Source organism: Sinohyriopsis cumingii, chromosome 14, assembly GCF_028554795.1.
Source record: "Sinohyriopsis cumingii isolate HCF-2022 chromosome 14, ASM2855479v2, whole genome shotgun sequence".
Lineage (NCBI taxonomy): Eukaryota > Metazoa > Mollusca > Bivalvia > Unionida > Unionidae > Sinohyriopsis > Sinohyriopsis cumingii.
The window spans coordinates 26938009-26960287 of NC_142974.1; the positions used below are offsets into that span (position 1 = coordinate 26938009).

General features: G+C 40.3%; 1 protein-coding gene across 1 annotated transcript in view; it reads left to right on the forward strand.

Moving 5' to 3' along the window:
* LOC149783473 (MAM and LDL-receptor class A domain-containing protein 2-like) overlaps positions 1–22279 on the forward strand; it is a 173174-nt gene that overhangs the window by 109676 nt on the left and 41219 nt on the right. The gene's annotated exons all lie outside the window — the stretch shown is intronic.

Below are 22279 nucleotides of genomic sequence, written 5' to 3' on the forward strand. Positions count from 1 at the left end.
GTAACAGCTGACAAGATTCTTACCATGCTATTAATCAAACTGTCATTAAATCTCCGAGGAAACAAGGGTGCGTAAATTGCTTTACATACTAATTTATTTTGTGGCGATTGCTCTGTTCTTTGTGCATACCCTAAAACATATCTTACCAAACTAAAAGGAATTATTATACAATTCAATGAAAGAGGTAAAAATGAATACGTGTGCAATCTCGGTTAATGGATTGGTCTCTTGACGCACAAATAATTTGTTAAACATTTTTCCTCTGTAGGATTTCACTGGTAATGAAAAATTATAGTCCTGATAATTTTGTACGATTCAATAGTGACCCAGTTTTCATTTCATTCTGCAATCGACTTGAAGGTAATCAAGATTGCATGTGACGACGAAATTAGCTCGTTAAATATTGTCATGTTTGTATTTTAGGATTGTTGCGGAATTTGTTTTTATTATTTAATATTGTTTACGCTATAAGGTATGTCATTTCATGGCTTTGCCAGGTACTGAGACTTATCATTCGACCATACTTTATACGTCTCGTCGGAAAAGTTTATTCTAAATAGTTTCACTTCTAGGATGTGTGAATACTCTAACAACGGTATATAGGATGACAGCTAAATAAAACCAAATATTGATGTATTTGGTTACTTCATTGGTTTTGAGTTGATTATTGTGTGAAATTTGTTATTGAGTAGTGTGGGTTAAGGTGCCCAGAAACACATGAGTTGTGTTCAAACTTTCAGCTACGAACATTATATAGCAAGAGAAGTTGTAGGCTGTAAAGAAGAGTTCTAAAGTCTTTATAATAATTAAGTTTGGTACCTCTTTGCTAGTCTCCATTTCATTCATGAACACATTTAATGAAACGAGAATTTCATCAAGCGGTACACGGTCTTCGGCTTCGCTTTTTACCAAATAACATGTTGTGTCCTGGAGGTCGGAAGGTAATATGTTTAGCTAGAATGTTCGAGATAATTGGATATTTCCAATAAGGATTGCCAGAACGTATGGACTGTCGGGGTTTCTTGCCTTGGAAATACAGCAAGACATCAATATACTGACGTATAAGCATGATATAACCAGTAAAGCTTAAAAATGCCGCTGTCCTCCCCCGACACACAAATATACTAAATAAATAAGCAGAAGAAAATAAGCAAAACCAACATTCAAACGAAGACGACATAAGAAGAAAAACAACTGAATATTATTTTTTACAGTTATTATTCCAATGAAGCTGATAACGCCTCAATTGTATTTTTCAATTACGATAAATATATCTGAAAGTCGGGGGTAGCAGCAGAGGGGGCGAATCGGACATTTTGTCCAATCGTTATTTTGCTTAATTATTACTTTCTGCACTCAACGATCTAGTGTCGTCAGCGCCTGGTAAAAAAAAAAACGACGACGTCGTTGGGGGGATCGTCGCGTCGTCATTTGGTTTAATTAACACCTTCTGCGCGCCGATCCCCAGCGTCGTCAGCGTCCGGTAAGCACATCGACGACCGCGTCGATGTCATTGCCCCCTCTGCTGCTAAGTGGTTATTTACAATGAAAATTATTTACAACTAACCGAATATTTGGTCAAGTCCGATACGATATCGTGTCCGAGGATCATGTAAATTTATCGTTACGAATCCATGTGGGGTCGACTGAGCATGACTAAAAAAGTTTCGAAAAACATTAAAGTCCATGTCACCGCCGCACCATGTCTGCCAAATATTTCGTAGCGTGTGTGTATCAACGCCGTTGAACACAGCAAGAATATTACAGTTGTCTCTAATTACTTTTGGAATCTGAGTGTATCGTTGAGTGACATATATCACGTCAGTGTTTTTATGCCTGCCTCTGGAAAATATCCTAGCTGGGTTTTTTTGATTGTCTAACATAACATCATCGTACACGACTAGATTGTTAACGTCGCCATCAATATCATCAATACCCGGTGCATCATTGATATCCGTAATAAACTCAATAACATTTTTTTTAGCGATCGCTGATGCATTCTCGTTGAAATCTTTCAACACCTCGTAGCATCGTTGATCATCTACGCTAGGAGCAACCAAATACAACTTATCCCACTTCATCCATCTCATTATTAAATTGAGTAACAATTGCGTCTTGCCGGATCCAGATGGTCCGATGATAATCATCCGGATCGAGTTTGGTAACGCTGCAACATGCTTAACTGGTTCTCTTGTTTTAGTCGCCGAAAAATCAATTATATTCATATCTCTATACATAAATTATGGATCTATATTGTGTAAAGTGTAGAGTGCGTACTGGCACAAATGATATGACAACCGTTACAACAAGAAATAATAGATCGGCGCTTACTGGCAAGTGTGTACAATGCGGTACAAAGAAATTTAGATTTATTTCTATTAGACCCGGAGATGTTTTAAAAAAAAGCGAGGAGGTGACATCGCAGCCAAATTGGCAAAACTCCCCGGAACACCGTGGGCAAAGTATCCAGGAGAAAAACACCTCCCAGGATATAACTACTGTGGCCCCGGAACACGATTAGATATTAGACTCGATGATCAAAATCAGCCCAAACCCGGTGAGTATCCAATAAACGCTATCGATAAGGCGTGTCATGCTCATGATGTTGCTTACAAAAGTAGCGATCTGCAACAGCGTCATATCGCGGATGTAAAATTAATTCACGCATTAAATGCTATTCCTGATAAATCCGTCAAAGAAAAATTGGCCTCATGGTTGGTAAAATCGGCTATGAAAGGTAAATTAATGATTGGAAGCGGAGCTTCTGGCGCTGGTAATTGAAAACGATAGCGTTTATAATAACAACATGGAATCCATCTATTATTCTCCGAGAGGATACTGGAAGGGGAAGGCCGCAATTGGTAAGCTTGCAAGCGCTGCAAAGGTAACAAAGACCACTGCGGCTAATTGGTTATCCAAACAGGCTATATGGCAAATCTATCTACCACCGCCTAAACAAATCAACTTCTCGCGCTTTGATGTCAGCGTACCTAATGAAGTTCATCAGGCTGATATACTATTTTTGCCGCATGACAACGGTTACAAATACGCGCTAACCGTAGTTGATGTTGCGAGTCGATACAAACAAGCGGAGCCGTTAAAAACAAAGTCGGCAACTGAAGTAGCCGCTGCGTTTGAAAGAATTTATCGAAGAGGCCCTCTGCGCTGGCCAAATCTATTACAAGTTGATCCCGGTAGCGAATTTCGCGGCGCTGTTTTATCAACGCTGAAACATCATAGCGTCGCGATACGACGAGGTCATACTGCGCTACATCGTGATCAGGCAATTGTTGAACGATTCAATCGGACACTCGCTGAACGGTTATTTGGATATCAATACGCGAAGGAATTCATCCAAGAAAAACGATCTCGTGAATGGGTTAAAAGGTTGCCAGGTGTAATTGCAGCGTTAAATAACGAGATTACCCGAGCAATCAACATGAAGCCCAGCGACGCGATTAAATACGAGTATATACCCGGAAAATCAAAAATAAATAGCGTTTCCAAGCCGATTCTTGGCGATGTCACTGTTAGATATCTATATGAACCAGGAGAGCTTGAAGGCGGTAAAAAAAGGGCTACCGATCCTATTTGGAGTGTTACCACACATAACATATCAACGATAACACGATCAACTGGTAGACCACCGATCTACAGACTGGATTCAACTGCTCCTCAGCGCGGATTTACACGCGAGCAACTACAAGTGATACCTAACGATACTCAATTGCCCCCACGTGGTCTTAACTAGCGCCGTTGCGTCTATTGCACTCAAGACAGGTCAACCTCACATTGTTTTTGACATGACCGAGACTGTTATCGATCCTATCCACGGTAAATTGGCGAGTGTCTTTATCCGAATAACGCCAACTCATTATACAATTGCAACTCGCGCAGTGATTATTCTGTTGTTGTCGTAGCGAGATTATTAATTCGGCATCAATATCAAAACGCCGCTGTTTTTTTTTATCCTGTTGGCGGTAACCCGAGAGTTTTCTATCAATGACGCTTGCATCGATGGTGACTTTGTCGCCGGCTTCGTCGGTGGCTTCGTCAATAACAATTCTTCGAAGCTGATTTATCCTTCGTACTCTGGACACTGCAAGATAGACTAGATTCGACCATTCGATGCGATTATCAACTATCCAAACAATTGTGTCCGTGATGGTTAGTCCCTGCGAGGAATGTATTGTTGTTGCGTATCCTAGCGTCCACGGGGATTTATCAGCACGTAGCGCGTCCTCGACGACACCGATATCAACGAGCACGATATCATTCAGCACGAGAATTTGTTTTTCTGTCCCCGACGCTGTCGGGGCTGGAATTTCAACTTCAATGTTCTGCCGCCGTGTGTCCGCGGGTCTATAACATAACGGCACTGGACGCGTTGGAAACTTTTCCTTATGCAACGTAAACAACTTCCGCTGAAGTGTGTCTCTGACTATCTTTCTACTCGCTACAATCAAATCGTTTGGTCTCCATGTTTCCCAGAATTCATTCAACGGCGTTTCCGGAATTACCTCGCGGATTATTTCACACTGAACTCTATCCGGCTGTAATCTGATTAGTTTTTTAACCTCGCGCAGTTGTTCATCAAGTGCTCGGTAATCAGTATCGGTTTCTTCATAATAGTCCACAAAACCCCTTAACCAATCATGTGGACCCTCGCCGACAAATGGTGGTGGTTGGCCATGGTCGCCACACATGATCACCGCTGTATTCGCGCGCAGCAACCACTCAAGAAACATTTGTAAAGTATCTAACGAAACAGTACATATCTCATCCCAGATGATAATGTCGGGAATAAATTTTTCACCCATTCGATCAGGAGTCCACTCACCGCCGCTGTATCGAAAAAAGCTGTGATAAGTAACGGCGTCAACATTTCGTTGTTTTATCTCTCGCGCTAGTCTATGGGTCGGTGTAAGCACGATTATACTTGCCCGCGTTCGAAATAATTCAATTGCCCGAGTCGTCTTTCCTGACCCGCCACAGCCGCTTAAATAAACCGTCTTGTGTCTACAAATTGGATCAGAACACGATGGTGCATTAGACCATTCTGACAATTTATCACCACGTAAGTAGTTGTTCTCAACGGTGACATCTGCTGACGAGGAATAATCGCGTCGTATTTCATTTTTAATTCTCCATGTACCCCAACTCTCGTCCGGACTAGTAAACTCGGCTATGTTTCCCTTATACGCTACGTCAATATAAAATGAATCAACGGCTACTCTAACCGCGGTATCGGGGAATCTATTTATCATCGAGAATAAATTGATAGCGGCATAACCCAGCATAGACGCCCTCAAATGTGGATACGCCGGGCTGTCTCCATCGCTGTAGGTAACAACTGTACCCAACCTCGTTCCATTGGACAAGAAAGCTGTTTTGCAGTTCACGTATCTATTTTTTGCCACTGCGTCCTTGATTACGAAATCATATTCTGCGTCATCTATAATCAGCCGTGAGCAATATCGTTTGTAGTCGCAGTTTTTTCCACCTTGTGTGAACTTACCAATTATTCTTCTACCGAGATCTTTTGCCTCGCGGTTTCGTTGGTTAAATATCCTCCTGGACCATTCGATGATATATTCCTCGTCGGCATCAATGTTTTTTCTGGACTCGTCAATTATGCTATCTAGACGCTCCGGTTCTGGTAACCAGACTTCAGTCTGCGCCCGGTATGATATAATCGCGTCACTGACAATCAACGAAACTAGCATGCTACAATCAATCATATACCGTAGCAGCGCTATTGGCAGCCACTTCTTTTCAGCCATGTGTCTACCGATCCAAATATAGCAACAGCGATGGAGTCCTGCCGCGAATTCAAATGATACTATGCGAGCGAATCAGGTTAAATCAAAATCAGGCAGTGGTCCATTAATAGCAACACGAGTCATTTCATGACTGGGGTGTCCAAATCGTTTGAAATACTCAGCGGCGGATCCATACCCGAGAAAACTCGCTGGATAACAGGCAACCATATCAACCGAGATCATAGCGTCGCGGTTGTATTCAGTGTTCCATAGTCCACCGTGATAGTATTCCAAACAACTGGATTGTACATCCGGCAGAAATTCCTTGCGCGTTGGTCTCCACGCATTTTTCCTTGCTGCAACATGAGCTACAACCGATGGAATCGTAAAACAATTTGTTAGCAGTTGTTCATCATGCTCTTCAAATTCTATGGCGGTTTTTTTCATCCTGTTGTGAAATGCTTCAGTGCGATATAATTCGCCGTTTGGTCTTACAAACTGATCAAAGGTATCCGCATCGTTTTCAGCGCTGCGAAGTAACCACACTGATACAGGGTCGTTTTTACACAAGTAGGCAATAGCATCAAATAGTTTCCTCTCCGCGAGAAAACCGTCCTTGGAGAATTCTTCTCCTAAAAATTCTTCGGGGATATACTTTACTGTTCTATCCCGTGGAAATATTGTGATCGCGGGCGTCCATGCGTGTTCGTTATGATCAATAATTTTGATTGGGGCTCCCTTCGATTTATACTTCGATTCGTATAATACTTCACCGGTTATCGTTGTAACGGTTATTGGAAATCTCAGCGATGTTTCTAATCTCGCTATGTCGCTGATGGTTGCTCCACGCTCTTTTACGGTTAGTTCCCACTGGTTGATTTTGCTACGTCGTAAATCAGTCAATTTGTTTCCTCGACATGCATTTGTAAAATGCTCTATTATTCGTTCTGCTACACAATTTATCCCAGTTGACTGTTTCATCGGTTTCAGTTTTCCGATATCAGGTTTCTTATTTAACGGGTATATTCCATAAACAACTGCTGTTTCAGGATACGCTCGTTCATAGTATGGTCTATCAATTCCGGTTAACAACCCCGGCTTGGAGTCGCGGCTGACAGTGACTGTTTTCTTGTCGCTGAGAACTGGTTCAAATTTATCACGTATGATCCAATCGCCTGATTCCATCCGGACAATGAATTTTACTCTGAAGAAATACCTTTTACCGTCAAGTTGTGATATTATCATTGCTGCGCGGTTGTCGTTCATGGTAGCATCAACAACGCCATCAATTCGAAATGTTGACCAACTATGAGATGCACCATCACGCTTGAATTCCTCGATACAATCGCGTATTTTACTCAACAGGGTTCTATCGTTTATTAACGCTTTTGGTGCGTCCTTGAGGACTCTATCGAAATTGAACTTAATATTTTTCCGGGGCTTAATTGCTGCTAATCTCTCGAACTCATCCATATAATTAAAACAAGTATTTAAATGAAAGAATATAGTATAATGAATCACTGCAAATGGTTGATGATTGGGTCGACAACCCCGTGCAATAAATCATGTAGAGGTGAATTCTGCGGGTATCATTTACAAAGCGTTCGTAATGGTTCTCTTGGCCCCCTCCCGTGCTTGGTTTGTCACGTCGGTGTAAGAGGAAAATCGCAGTTGTGTATCAATTGTGGCGAAAAGCGATACAGGGAACTAAAACGCTATTATGACAAACGAATAAAAAACGCCGTCATTGACCCCACCGCTGACTTCGTCATCAAAACCCCCCAAGACTACGTTGAAAGATTTATAATTAAACCAAATAATAAATTAGACAAATAGTATTATTATACAAATGGACCAAGAATTTCAGCCGCATCCTGTGCTCGTCAATTACGAGGCATCTCGCGACGGCATTGTTAGAAACCGCAAACTGAAGAAGCCGGTTGGTACCGTAAGTAATCAGGGGTATCTGATGTTTGGTGCCGGAAAAAAAAATATCTCTGTCACAGAATCATCTATGAATGTTTCCACGGATTAATCAAAGATGGTCTCGTTATTGATCACATTGATGGATACCCTCAAAATAACAGACTGTGTAATTTGCAAGCTATCTCTCAGAGTAAAAACACCAAAAAAGGTAAAACAGGGAAGCACGCAAAAAAAGCAAAGAGCGTCAAATCGTTTGATACAACAACGCACGAGGAAAAAACATTTCACTCCATGAATGCGGCAGGAAAATATTTTGATATTTGTATGCCCGCAGTGCGATTTGTTGCAGAACAAGTATATCAAACAGCAATCTCAAAAAAGACCGGGCATAGAATTCGATTTTCGTATATAGATACGAAGTCACCGTGACAAGGTCACGTCTGTTCCGGAAGAAAACAAAGTATTCAGTATTGTTGAACACCTCGGGATTGATACACGGGGTTTCATTTTTTTTTATTTAAAAACAAGATGTTTTATAAGAATAATGAATATCGAAGACATCAATAATATATTAGCCGAGATTTCAAAATTAAAAAATCAAGGAATTGAATTATCTGATGGTCTCGACAGTGAAAAAATATTATCCGATTATGAGATTATTAACGAACAGTCGAAACGGGGGCGTTTTACCCTGGCCCGCGAGTACTTTTTTATAAAACGATTACAACATACGATCAATGAAAACTTGTACCACAATGACGCAAATGCATTCATTGGACTATTTACTGCCGTTGAAATAATACGAAAAAAACTCGGACGTGTTTATGAACGACGCCGGGAGATTTCTAGTAAGATCAAAAACATTAGAAGGATTATAGACGAAAACTCCGTGGAGCCCCCGATGGTACACTCGGCGGAAAATTAGAAAATTGCGGATCAATTTACAATAATGGTAGGTGAATCACTTACTACTCGGCTAGCCAGAGAGCGGCTAGCAGCGCTTAAAAAGTTCATACCGTTACGAGACAGAGTGAGAGAGAAACTTCAAACGCGACAACAAATGCAAACTGATTTTATTGTTGGAAGCGAACAACTCTTTGCCCCGGTAACTAAAGCGACTAAGGATGTTACGGCGGCAACTGTACCCGTTCTTGGTGCGCTTGAAAAGATAGCGGCAGAAACAGAACAAACAAAAAGGTCTTTAGAAACACTCCCTGCAAAAATAGCGGCTGCTACAACACGGAGGCCACCACCACTCGCTATAACCGAACCACAAGAACCTTATGTTACAATGGCCGACGAAGAAGAACTAGGTGCTACTGCGAAAGAACCAGAAGAAGAAATACCCGAAGAAACACCAGAAGAAGAAATACCGGAAGAAAAAGAAGGGAATATACCCCGTATTGTACTCAAGAAGAGCACAATAGATCAAATTAGAGGCTTCAGCAACAGGGAAGAATTAATTAATTTTGCTGCCAACAATTTTGCTAAGAGCATACGAGATAAGAAGCATATCAATAGCGGTTACGAGAAAAATATAAAGTCGTTAAAGGACTGGGCAAGAATAGTGTATTTAGCAAGTAAACATAAAGATGCATTACCACATCGTAGTAAATCCGATTACGACGCATTCCACAAGGAAGTTAAGAGTATAACACCAAAAAAAGGAAAAGGATACTCTGTTGGTAAAGAATCCTACGGCGTTACCTGTCCTGGTAGTGTTCTCAGTGATATATCACGGCTAGAGGTACTAATTGGAGGAAAACGAGCCGGAAATAACTCTACGGAAATAATCAATGAGGCCGCTGATATTTGCAAGCGGTTATTTACAGGCGGTATTATGGACATTAATGCATATCGAACGCTCATAGACGAACTCGTGGATGATTAATTGGAAAACTGGTGTTTTTAATAAGGATGATCATACACTACAACCATGATAAACCAGTACTCGTCTACGTGGTAAACTCGCGATTGCCTGTTTACCACGCGTACTATGGAGACGGTCTCGGTAGCACCATTGCGGGGTTATTTACAAGAATGGCTCCAAAAGTAGCGCCGTTAGCCAAACAATTAGGAATGAAGGCTATTGATGTTATTCGTGATAAGGGAATTAGTGCTATTGGAGATGTTGCCGGAAAGGCGCTTTCAGCCGCGCGGGACAAACTAATGTCGTTGGTGAAATCCAGGAGAAAAAAACAGAAACCACCGGTAATGCCATCAACGACAGTGATGCCTGCAAATGTCAGTAAAGTAATAAATAACGCCGTGGAAGAAAAACTAGAGTCGTTGGCGGCGACTCAGTCGTTGGCGACGACTCCGTCGTTGGCGACTTCGCCATCCGCCGATGCGGCAACCAACGCGCTCATGAACGCGATAGCGGGGAGTGGTTTAAATTCAAAGAATTTACGACGAAAATATCGCAATTGAAAACATCAACATGATAAATAATAAAATGTTTGCGCGTACCGCTGACCCCGCGTTTGATATGGACGCCCCAGTGCGCAGGGATGATTCTGTCCGTGATTATCAATATTATTCTTATTATGCAGCGCAACCCGACCTACGATCGCGAATTGAACTTCAGGTCCAAGATACCAGTAAATACTTTCTGCCGTGTGAAGCGTTTATCGAAATCGAGGGAGAACTCGTGACAAATGCCGCCGATAATGCACCATACGCAGATGACCATCGTGTTCGAGTTGGCTTCGTCAACAACGGTATCATGGCGTTATTTGAGAGCGCCAGATATCTTATTGACGGGCGAGAAATTGAATCAATAGAACGCGAGGTTGATGTTGCAACGACGATAATTGGGTTGGCGAGATACTCGGATGATTATACAAGATCGGCGGGCCCATCTATAATGTTCGCAAAGGACACCACTAATAACGCTGACCATCTTCAGTACATCAACGTGCTGGTGGAAGGAGATACCGCAACTAACCCACAGGCTGAAGCAGCCAATCCAGACCGCAGAGCAAGACCAGGCGCTAATTTCACTGTTATAAAAAGCACCAACAATGATTACAATCTAGGATTCGCAGCACGAGTAGGAATGTTGCAAGGACCACGCCGACAGTTTTCATGCGCGATTCCACTCCATCACATATTTGGATTCTGCAGAAATGTCAGAAAAGTTGTCTATGGGGCTAAGCATACAATCGCGCTGACGCGAAGGGGCGATGATAACAATGCAATATGGCGTGCTGCTGGCGTCGCTGCCGGTAAGGTTGTTTTAACTAAAATGGCATTGTGGATGCCGGTGTTGACTCCATCAGTTACCACGGAAGCACGATTGTTAGCATTTATGGAACAGGGAGGGAAATCGTTGTTGAGTTGGCTAGCGGTAACAACTGATGCTAAAGAGGATAACGTCGCCGATACGTTTACATGGCACCTGGCATCAAAACAAGGTGTTTCAGCCCCGCGTCATATATTTGTTGCGTTACAGAATAGGGAACGATTGGGTAATCAAGAACGCAGCCATATGATATTTGATCAATTAGGAGTCAGGGATGTTTCGCTGAGAATAAACGGACAACAGGAACCATCCGAGGATATACAGCTTAATTACGGCGACAACCATATCGCACGTGTGTACCATCGATTGCTGTCGTATATGGGTCGTGATCAAAACGTCGACACTGGTTTGCAAATATCACAACTTGATTTTAAAAACCTGTATCCGATTTATTATTTTTCGTTGGAACATCTTGATTTAACGAGACAATCCGTCGTTGATATACACTTCCGAGCTCGTATAGCCCCGGGTGGCGCCGATTATAGAGCGGTTGCTGTCATTCTCAGCGATAAATCAATGCTGCTAGAAGGCGTTGGTGGACGAATGAGAATCGTTGATGCGCCAGTGGAAAACATGTAATTGAAAACACAAACGCGTTTACAATAAAATGTCGTATAGTGTCGTCAGTGTAGAGTTGACTGATGGTCAAGTCAAGAAATTACGATCAAAGTCGGCTAAACAATGCGGGACCACAATAACGCTGAAGCCGTCGCAGATGGCAGGTGGTAATCATAAGATATCGTTGAAGGCGCGTCAAATAAAACATTTCAATGATGCGATGAAGAATAAAAAGGGTGTTCAAATAGATTTTTCAGCCGCAGCAATTAAAAACATGGAAAAGACCGGTGGGATATTTCCGCTGTTAGCTGCGATTCCAGCGTTGATTGCCGCGGCGGCCCCAGCAGTGGCTAAGGCGGCGGCGTTAGGAGCCGTTGGTACTGCGGCGGGGATGGCATTGAAGAAGGCAACCGGGAAAGGCTACAAAAAAAAACGACCCGTGGCCGGAAAGGGTCTAAGACTACCGGGAACCCCGTATTCATGGTACTCGGGAAAGGGTCTAAGACTACCGGGAACCGTTTATTGACTCGGGAGTCAATGACTCCTGAGTCTATGACTCCCATGTCTAATTTTGATTTAATAGACGCCGCAAACGCGCTAGCGATAAAAAACTTCAGAGGTGTTTTTATGAGGGATCAGTTACCGGCGGCCCCAAGGAATACTGAAACAGGCATAATTAACCTCGATGGGTCCTCCGGAGCGGGAACTCATTGGGTTGCATACGCGATTGATCCGCGTGCGATCGTCTATTTTGATTCATACGGGTTAGCCCCGCCGAAAGAGTTCATGCGGTATGTCCGGGCGTGTTCAGCCCGGGCGTGTTCAGCCCGGGTTTTTTATTCCACGCTGCCAACACAGCAGTTAAGTGACCCACCGATATGTGGCCGTGAGGTATTGAACGTACTTGCGGCGATTTCATCATCGCGAAAACCACCTCATATGGTTGTAAACGAATACACTAGTGGGGTCGTAGAAGCTCAACGGATTTTAGAGAATAACATTTACAATAATAATGATTGATATCTGGGGGCGACCGGTTTCGGCGCTGAAAGAATCCACGGAAACGGCCGCCGCCGACATAAAAAAACTAATTGAGGATGAAATCGCTGATATGTTGAATCTAACAAGTGTTGACCCGGGCGAAATAGTTGTATTTCAAGACCGCCAGGGTAAATTGAAATCCGGTAATGTGTCACTGAATGACGTTTTAATACGACAGCGTGATGCCGCCGAGGACACTATCGCGCTGTATAACAGCGACGGACGACTCAAACCGGGTGAACATCTGTCGACGGTGACGGATAGGGTAACATTAGTCCAAGACGGTTTTATAAGGTTAGATAGATCGGTGACCGATATACAACTCACTACCGCTAGTTTTTTTGGGACCCCGACGGTGACCGAACCAAATCTTGCAACAATAAAAAATACTATTTCGGAGTTTACGACGCTGTCGGGCCAATTTACCTCGTTACGAAAAAATACTAACAGGATCGATAACGCCGTTGATAAATTCTTTGGTAAAAAAAATGTCAAACCGGATGAGATTACAATAACTATAAATGATATCACTGCGTATGGACAGGAAATAAAAACAATCAACACTAATGTTGCAACGAACAAAAGGAGTATAGACGTGCATGAACGGGAAATAAATACACTCATTACTAATGTTACAACGATCATAAATAATGTGGACGCGCATGGACAGAGAATAGAAACAATCAACATTAATGCTATAGCGAGCAAAAAAAGTATAGACGTGCATGAAGGGGAAATAGAAGTACTCAAAATTAATGTTATAGCGAACAAAAAAAGTATAGACACGCATATACAGGAAATAAATACACTCATTACTAGGGTTGCAGCGAACAAAAAAGATGTGGACACGCATATACAGGAAATAGGAACGATTAAAACTGATGTTGCGGCGATTAAAGACAGACTACCTAAAATGACAGAGCAACTCGAAAAAATAAAAATCCCTCACGAGAACACCGTCAACACAGTATACACGATTCGGCATGGATCATTCGCTTGGACTCCTACACAGAATACAGTAAATATCACCGCAACTGTTAAGGGCATTTATCGATTGACACTGGTTTCAATGATGCAGTTTAATATATTATCGTCGAGTTCATCCGGGTTTAACAATACAATATCAACAATTATAGACAAGGACGCAACTGAACCGTTCACAATTTATGCCGTTGATAGAAATCTAGCCGGGGCAAACATTACATGGTATGTGGAATTTGTAGCGAATCTAAGTGAGTAATTAAAAACACTAGCTCTTTTAGAATAAAAATGACCACCAAGGAAATTGAATCAGAGGTATCACCGACGTCACATCAATATCGATTCGATACCGTAAAAGAATTTTCCGCGAACTTGAAAACGCTTTCCGAACAATACCGTGCAAAAATAAAAAAATACCGCCGAAAAATAACCACCATCGACGCGGTCGTGTACTCGGTGTCGGGCATAGTAGCTGGCGCCGGTGTTATTTTATCCACGGTAACCACGATAGCCCCGATCGCTCTTCCAATCGCTGTCTCCGCAATGACAACAGTTGCTGGAGTCGCCAACGCAATCACTAGGAAGATATCATCGTGTTTTCAGAAAAAACTCAACGAGTATACAGTAAAACATCAAATAGTATCCGACGCGTACTCGAAATTATCCGGGTTGATCTCGTTATCGATTGATAATTTGTTCATATCCGATGTTGAATTCTCCACGATGGTCCAGTTGTATAGCTCCGCGATGTCAAAAATCGAGGATTTTCAACTGGAAGCCGGAACCACCTGGTTGTTGAAATTAGACACTAAAGACAACGAATAATAATAATGTCGCTGAACCCCGAAGGGTCTCAATTACTTCAGCGGATCGCGGAGAATACCACTCCGGTACAAACAAATATGATATCGATAACATCAACGAAACCCGAATTCAGTGTAAACTTTCCATCACCGGTTCCAGTAAAGGAAATAGCGCTGGCAAAATTGCGAGTATATCACAGTTGGCCTAATATCCGAGCGGACGCATTCAACGGACAACAACCTAATAACTCGCTGGTTTTTGCACGGACAAATAAACCCAATGGGACCCCAGACTGGGAGGAGGTTACAATACCAACTGGGTCATACCAAATAGAGCAAATCAATAAAGAATTTCAACGCAGAATAAAATCGATCACAGGAAAAGAATCAAAAATCGCTATTACGGTTCATGAACCGACGTTATCGTCGACGATTGAAATAAGCACACCGGGATATATGGTTGATATTTATAACAGTTCAATAAGAACCATACTAGGATGGCCTGAGAATCCACCCGCGGACGCCCCCCCCATCAACTATCCTCAGATACGATAACGGAGATGGTGGTAGGCATATTGCTCCATACAACGTAAATATTGCATCGGTGATAGCAATCAATCTGGTGTGTGATGTTATCGAAGGGAGTTACCAGGTGGATACCAAGCAATCAAATCAGGCTCAACAGGGATATATCCTTTATTCGTTTTCACCAACAGCCCCTCCGGGATTTTTAATCGTTGAGAGTCCGATTAATCCGGTCTATATGCGATGCCATGATCGGTTTTTAACGAGAATTAATTTTAGAATTACCGATCAGTCAAATAACCTAATTGATCTGCAAGAGGAGGAGTTAGTGATCACTCTGTTTGTAAGATCATAAAGATTTTCATTGTAAATAACCACTTAGCAGCAGAGGGGGCAATGACATCGACGCGGTCGTCGATGTGCTTACCGGACGCTGACGACGCTGGGGATCGGCGCGCAGAAGGTGTTAATTAAACCAAATGACGACGCGACGATCCCCCCAACGACGTCGTCGTTTTTTTTTTTACCAGGCGCTGACGACACTAGATCGTTGAGTGCAGAAAGTAATAATTAAGCAAAATAACGATTGGACAAAATGTCCGATTCGCCCCCTCTGCTGCTGGGGTTGGGGGGAGTTGCAGAAAAGTTTGTCTTTACGCCGAAGTGTCGTTTAGAGAATGCCGCAATAATATTCTGCAATTTGCCATATATAAATATCAAATGAATCAAACACAAATGAGGACTTACGAGTAATGGTAAGATCAAAGGCATGATATAGTTCCAGCCGACGTAATAGATCGTCCATCAAAGATCATTGGCGACGGAACAGGTTTAAGTATAACGCATGCCAGTCATTTACACCTTCATCAAGGTTCTCTGTCACTTTCGTTCTTAAAGCTATTATAAAATAAGCATCCACCACAACCATGTCATCTTTCTGTTATTTATATTGGAACTCGGTTTTAAATAATGAAATTATCTAATTTGTAATATCGAATTTACATTTATATGTTTTCAAATCGTTCTGTGCTTAATCTGTGCAATGTCTACCTAGACGGTAATATTTATATAATTACGGATAAATTTGCAGTTAAACGTATAGTTATTAGACCCATTTAATCGTAAAATGATTAAAACTGCACAGTTTACCATTTTATTATATGTTCATTTTTTTCCCCGTTAACTTTACATTGTCAGAATCGTTCAATATTCCCCGATACTGAACGGGCGCGACAATACACATATAGCATTCACGTGAATAAAGGAATTAATTTCTATTTTAAACAAACAATGACGCACTTTTGATTTGGAAACAAGTCATATACACTCGCGATAGAGGCTCTTTACGTTGTGGTAGTTTAAATTTGTTTCTGAATGCACTAAAACATGTTTCGTGGACTGCAATAAAACCAAGCTGTTTTGGCACATATCTGCGTTGAATTAATGTTACGGATTTATTCTAGCTACATTATATAAAAGACGGATGATTGTGTCCTTACAAATAGTATACAAGTGACAAGGCATATACTGTCATCTTTATCTGGTGATAAAAATGGCAAAATAAAATATACTTACAGTTTTACATCCTGAATTTCCTCAAAATGTTTTTCCTTAATTCTGCAAATCCGAATCACATGAGCCATGTCATAGGTTTTCAATCTGGATTACACATTTCGATATTGTGCTGTAATTTCGATGATAAGTGCAATTGTATCCTCCTTACTGCACTCAAAATGAAATAAGCATCAAATTCCATAGCTTCCTTTTGATAACTGCAATTGAAAGACTTCATATTTTTCCACGTTACGATTTCTAACATTCAATGACAGAAACAGAAACACATTTGCAGACGTAAACACGCTTCTCCCGCGCCACTTCAATCCGATGTATTTCATGTATAATTTGCACAGATTAATCCAGTCCAAAATCACAAACTTTCGTCGAATCGAAACAAAATACCAAAATATATTCATTCCAGATCAAATGGAAAAGTTGTTGCAATGCGCATTCCTTCACAGTATGACTACACATTTCAATTTTGACTAGACACGCCATTTTCTTTCGAAAGTTATGTCGAGCGCGCGACTAACTTCAAATTTATCTGTGCGGAGTTATGTGCGCATTAATAATGATGTCATTGTGTAATGACAAATCTGCGTTTGTGCATTTAGTTTGGAATACGGCATTCATTCATTTACATTGTTTCTTCAGTGTATTTTGTTAAACCTTAGGTATAATAAAAAAATGAGCATATAACAAAAAGGTTACTGCATTTGTATTGCAAAATATGAACTCGTTTTTTCGGAAGGATATACTGCACTCACAAGTTCGTGCAGTACAATGTCGTGTCGAAAGCTGAATATTCACTGTGCTGAATATACTATTAGAAACAAATATGTAGTGTACGTCCGCTGCAGTAAGTTGGAGAGACGAATATATTAGGGAAGGAAAAAACCGAAATTAAATGGACGACCGCAATGTTGAATAAGAAGCCCGATGGCAGCACATTTCAATTCTTTTGAACTGCATGCATCTAGGTTATAGCTTCCTTGACCCTATGGCAAAGTGCTGTTATTTGTTGCCATAGTGACCGTCATACATTTCAGTTACAATTATGTGGGTAATATTTGTGATCCGAGTTGGCTCAGGCTTGGATCTAAAACATATATCATCAAGGTCTTGAAAACAAAGCCAATAAGAGACTTTGAAGTCTATTAATAGGGTATTCTAACATCGGATTCTTACATATGTTTAATCATTAATCAATCATGGAACATATGCTTATCTCATGACGATATTGGCTTAGTACAGTCAAGAGTGAGATCCACTTACATTTCGATGTGTTGCCTCGGGCACATGAACATGTTGAATACGTGGATCTGATCCTATCTTGAACAAGTTTGATAAGTACCCTTGCCTTGTAACTATTCACACGTTATTTAATAAGCGAGATACACCTCTATAACCTACATAAACTCGCATAACCCCAAAATGGATCAAACTGCAATATGGGCCTATATTATCAATAGCTCAGGGATATTTGGTCTTGGGTGAGATCAAAAATATCAATATATTATCTTGTGGCGTCAAAAGTATCAGAGAAGTTTGAAAAAGAGAGACAGCAATGCATAATACTGATATGATCTTGTGCAAGAGGTTGATCAAACATGTTCAGTTAAGGCTGTGGTCCAGGCTATACACTGCCATCTTTAAAACTATGGTCATAAAAATAAAGCTCCTTAGTAAAGTTTTAATGATATATGATAATGGATATGCGTAATAAGTGTAAAAGATGCGATGGTTACCCCCACTGAGACTTACGCTCTTTCTGAAGCGCATGAAAATCTCAGAAATGTTCCGCTCTGTGTACAATTTATACCGAACTCATTTCGATGCGGTAAATGGGGCCGTCAATGAACTATAATTCAAGAAACTCCCGGGGAGAATATTGTACACTCAAATAAGCTCGAAAAAGTAAGTGTTTAACCTCGTAATTGTCATTTTGTACTCAATTTCGCTATTCTCTACGACAAATGCGTCACAAACATTTTTGTATGGGTAAAGTCGTTGTTAACCTAATTACACATCTGTTTCAACCATTTTGATTCATAAATATGTCAGGAGCTCGAATTCTACACCCGATATATTTACACCTGCATTCTGTGTTAACCGGGTACATTATAATAGTGGAGAGTCGTCACAGACATTTCTAAGGATCTTTAAAGATCTTACATATCATTATCTTCTTAATGCCATGAGCAGATCTGGTGGATGTGGGAGTAGGTTCCCTTCCTCAACCCCCGTCCACCTCGACGAAAAGGGCACGAAACAGACAGAATGTCTCCTGGAGCATGTTTTATGTTAAATTTAGATGATTACAATTATGCCACAGAAACGCTCAAAATCGACGTTAGCTCTAGGCAGTCCCCTCCGGTCCACCACCAGGTATTTCCTCCTTCAGACTCTCGGGTATTATCGTAGGCTCCCCTAAACCATACTACGCAATATTCCCAAATCCACCACTGGATAATTACATAAATCGCAAAGCTTGTTCGTGCTCAGATGTTCCATGACATCTTGAACGTATTGAACATTTCCAGTCGCTATTTTTAATTTGGTAGGAGACATCAAAAACACATAATAGATAGATTGCAGTTTTGTTCATATGTTATACAATATCCCTCTATCCATACCAATAACTGCGTCACTAAAATAAACAGTTTCAATGTCACTAAGATTATTTCATCACTATTTTTACTTTTTTAGCCAGCTCGTCTATAGACTGATCGTGAACATAATGACATCTACAAGCCTAACTTCTGCTTTGTAATTTCACCCTATTATTTTATGATCCTAGCAGCTACAAAATTATTCCTGAATGGAATAAAGTCATTGCCGTTTTATTCCTTGTAATATTTTACATTTGCATTGGGATCGTTTTTATCAAATTATATTTAAGTGTATTTCGGTCACATCCCGATTAGTTATGAATGAACAGCTGTATGCAGTTTGGATATTTTTTGCAATACAAATTACATTTGCGTGTGTCAAATTAACATTGGAAAGTAAGCGCTATATCATCTCTTGCTTTGGGTTCAGTTGTGTCGTTTGCATGGATGAAAGATGTATTTTCTAACTTAAAATGATTTTCTTATGTCTGCTAACCTCATAGACTTCGTATTTTCTGTGTTAATTTTCGATAAACTAATGTGACAGTCGTATCAAACGAAATGTAAAATAATCTAATGCAATTGGTTCCTGTTTCATCTGTTCGTTTGTATCTCATACGGATTGATACATCATACAAAGGACCGTGATGGATGTGTTCGTGACTAAAATTCATTAGTATACACTCTCTATACTACACTTGGTACATCTGAAAATGAACTTTAAGTTTTTCGAATCATTGTTCATGTTTGACAGTTATTATCCTTTTGATAAATGCCTGTGTGCACTCTTTGGTATGTCTATCAATGCAAACATCAACCTCTAGAGCTTGGATATTCTAAATAAAAATATTGATAGAATTCGTCTCTCTTTCTTATGGTGAATTAGGGTGATTATATAATATAATTTCTCACGTAAAGTCAACCATGATGCTGCTTAACCAGAAATAAAAAGTGCACAACATCTTTGCCTGCCATGTAACTATGGTATTTTCTGCACATATCTGTCGTACGTTTCGATGACATAATCCGTCAGAAAGTGTACCATTTAAACAAATATAACGTCATCCTTCAGAGCATGAATTGACTAGAGTGTACTGGAGTGACCTTTTGATAGAATATATATATATATATATATATATATATATATATATATATATATATATATATATATATATATATATATATATCCTAAGTTAATAGCCAAATACTACATACTTCTGGCCTTCTAATACAACAATACTCTCTACCTTGCTTGGATATACTGCAAAAGCAACCGTATACCTCAGACAGAAGTATGTTTCAAATAATTGTATTCGTATGCATTCTCTGAAATTGGTCGGATTTTGTTAAACGAAACTGTTCCATTTTATTTTGTAAGATCCTCAATAAGTTTTAAATAAATATGTACTTGTGTATATATATATATATATATATATATATATATATATATATATATATATATATATATATATATATATATATAAGAATACAAGTCATATGGTGAATAACAGTCCTTTCAAGTATACTGTATCCAGCTAGGAATCAGGTTTGTCAGTGATTGCTTCACAAAAATGTAATAAACTGACTACGGACGTTGCAAAACTAGTATCATGAGTTTTTTCAAAGGTAAATACCAAACATAGACATGACAAACAAATGAAACAGAAAAACCGTTGTCTTTATAAAACTTTCCATGACTATGACTTGTTGCGGATGCTAGAAAATATGTTATATTGACCTAGAAGTCGATCTGCCATAACTACATCTGTTTTTTATGTAAATTTCTGTATGCGAACATTATATCCCGGATATTTCATTGTTATAGTGGCAGTTATAGGTTATTGGGTGACTAATAGGAAAATTTAGAGAGTTATTTAAAAGAAACAATGTCGGCTGCAGAAAGATACTTTTATTTGTGAATGTCTATTCTTTTCTAGTCTTCTTGATTTCTAGGTATAAACCGGTTGGTTTCAGTGTTCTAAGGCGGCGTATTCAGTAAGATTCCTTTTCTTTCCTGCTCTCGGATCTCTAGTTGGGTTTGTTTAGGAATTGCAATAAGTGTTATATCACTGAAAGTGTGGCAACGGGAGGAGAAGTAATATGCGACTGGGCTTCGGTACAACTTCATTTCCAATTATATCTATGAAGGTTTGTCATTTGTGTAGCTTTTCAGCTTCTCTGACATACTGAATGATTCAGATATTACATGTGATGAGATAAATTACATTCTCTGTTTTGCACCTTTTGTTTGGACCATGTATGTTCAGTTTTTCTCTTGTCACTGTGCTAGTCATGGTCTCTATCATATGTTGACAGGTTTTGAACATTTTATCGCCGCAGAGGCAATATTGACTAGTGTGGTATTGGTTAGTGATTGGTGTTAGCTTCGCCCTGAGCAGGAACTCTATGAGATATTTTGGTCTCCAATAGGCTAATACAGGCTTGTTTGGGAGGATTAACTTTAGTGCGTCCGATGATTGCACGATGGGCAAGTGTTGTTTCCCGGTGATTTTACCTACTTTGGGGTTGTCTGGATGGTAGGTCAGGATAAATTATATCCTATCGGCCTTTTCTCTCCACATTTTAGTAGGTCATTGCTGTTTGCTTGTTTCGCATCTTGAGCTGCCTCCGCAAAAAGGTCATTGTCGTACCTCGGTAAATTAAATGTTTAGATATTTCGTCAGACCATTTTTGGAATGTTTCATAGTCGGAGCCAATTCTGCATATCCTCAGTGCCTGGCTATATGGGATGTTCCTAATGCGGTGTTTCGGTTGGGAGGATATACTGGTGTGTGACGGTTGGCTTTGATCAGATGTTTATATGGAGTTTCTTTTCGACCAGTCATGTTGTTGTGTACAGGAAAACGTGGTTTGATTTGAAGACTTCTGCCACGAATTTTATCGAAGAATGGAAGTTATTTATCTTTAATATGAAGTCATCCAGATTTTCTCTTCCATGTTTCCACTTCATTTCTATATCATCGATGAAGTGCACCAACTGGTATGGTACATGGTCTACTGATGCTAACAGTTGACCCTCCAGTTTCCCAATATAAATATTTACATAAGAAGTGACCATTTTTGTACCAATTTCTGTTCCATTGATTTGGACGTAGTTTCTTTCCTTAGATTCAAAGATATTGACGTCTAAACAAACAAGCAATGCATCTGGCAGTAATGGTTCGCACGCTTTGCTTTTTAGGAGGTAAA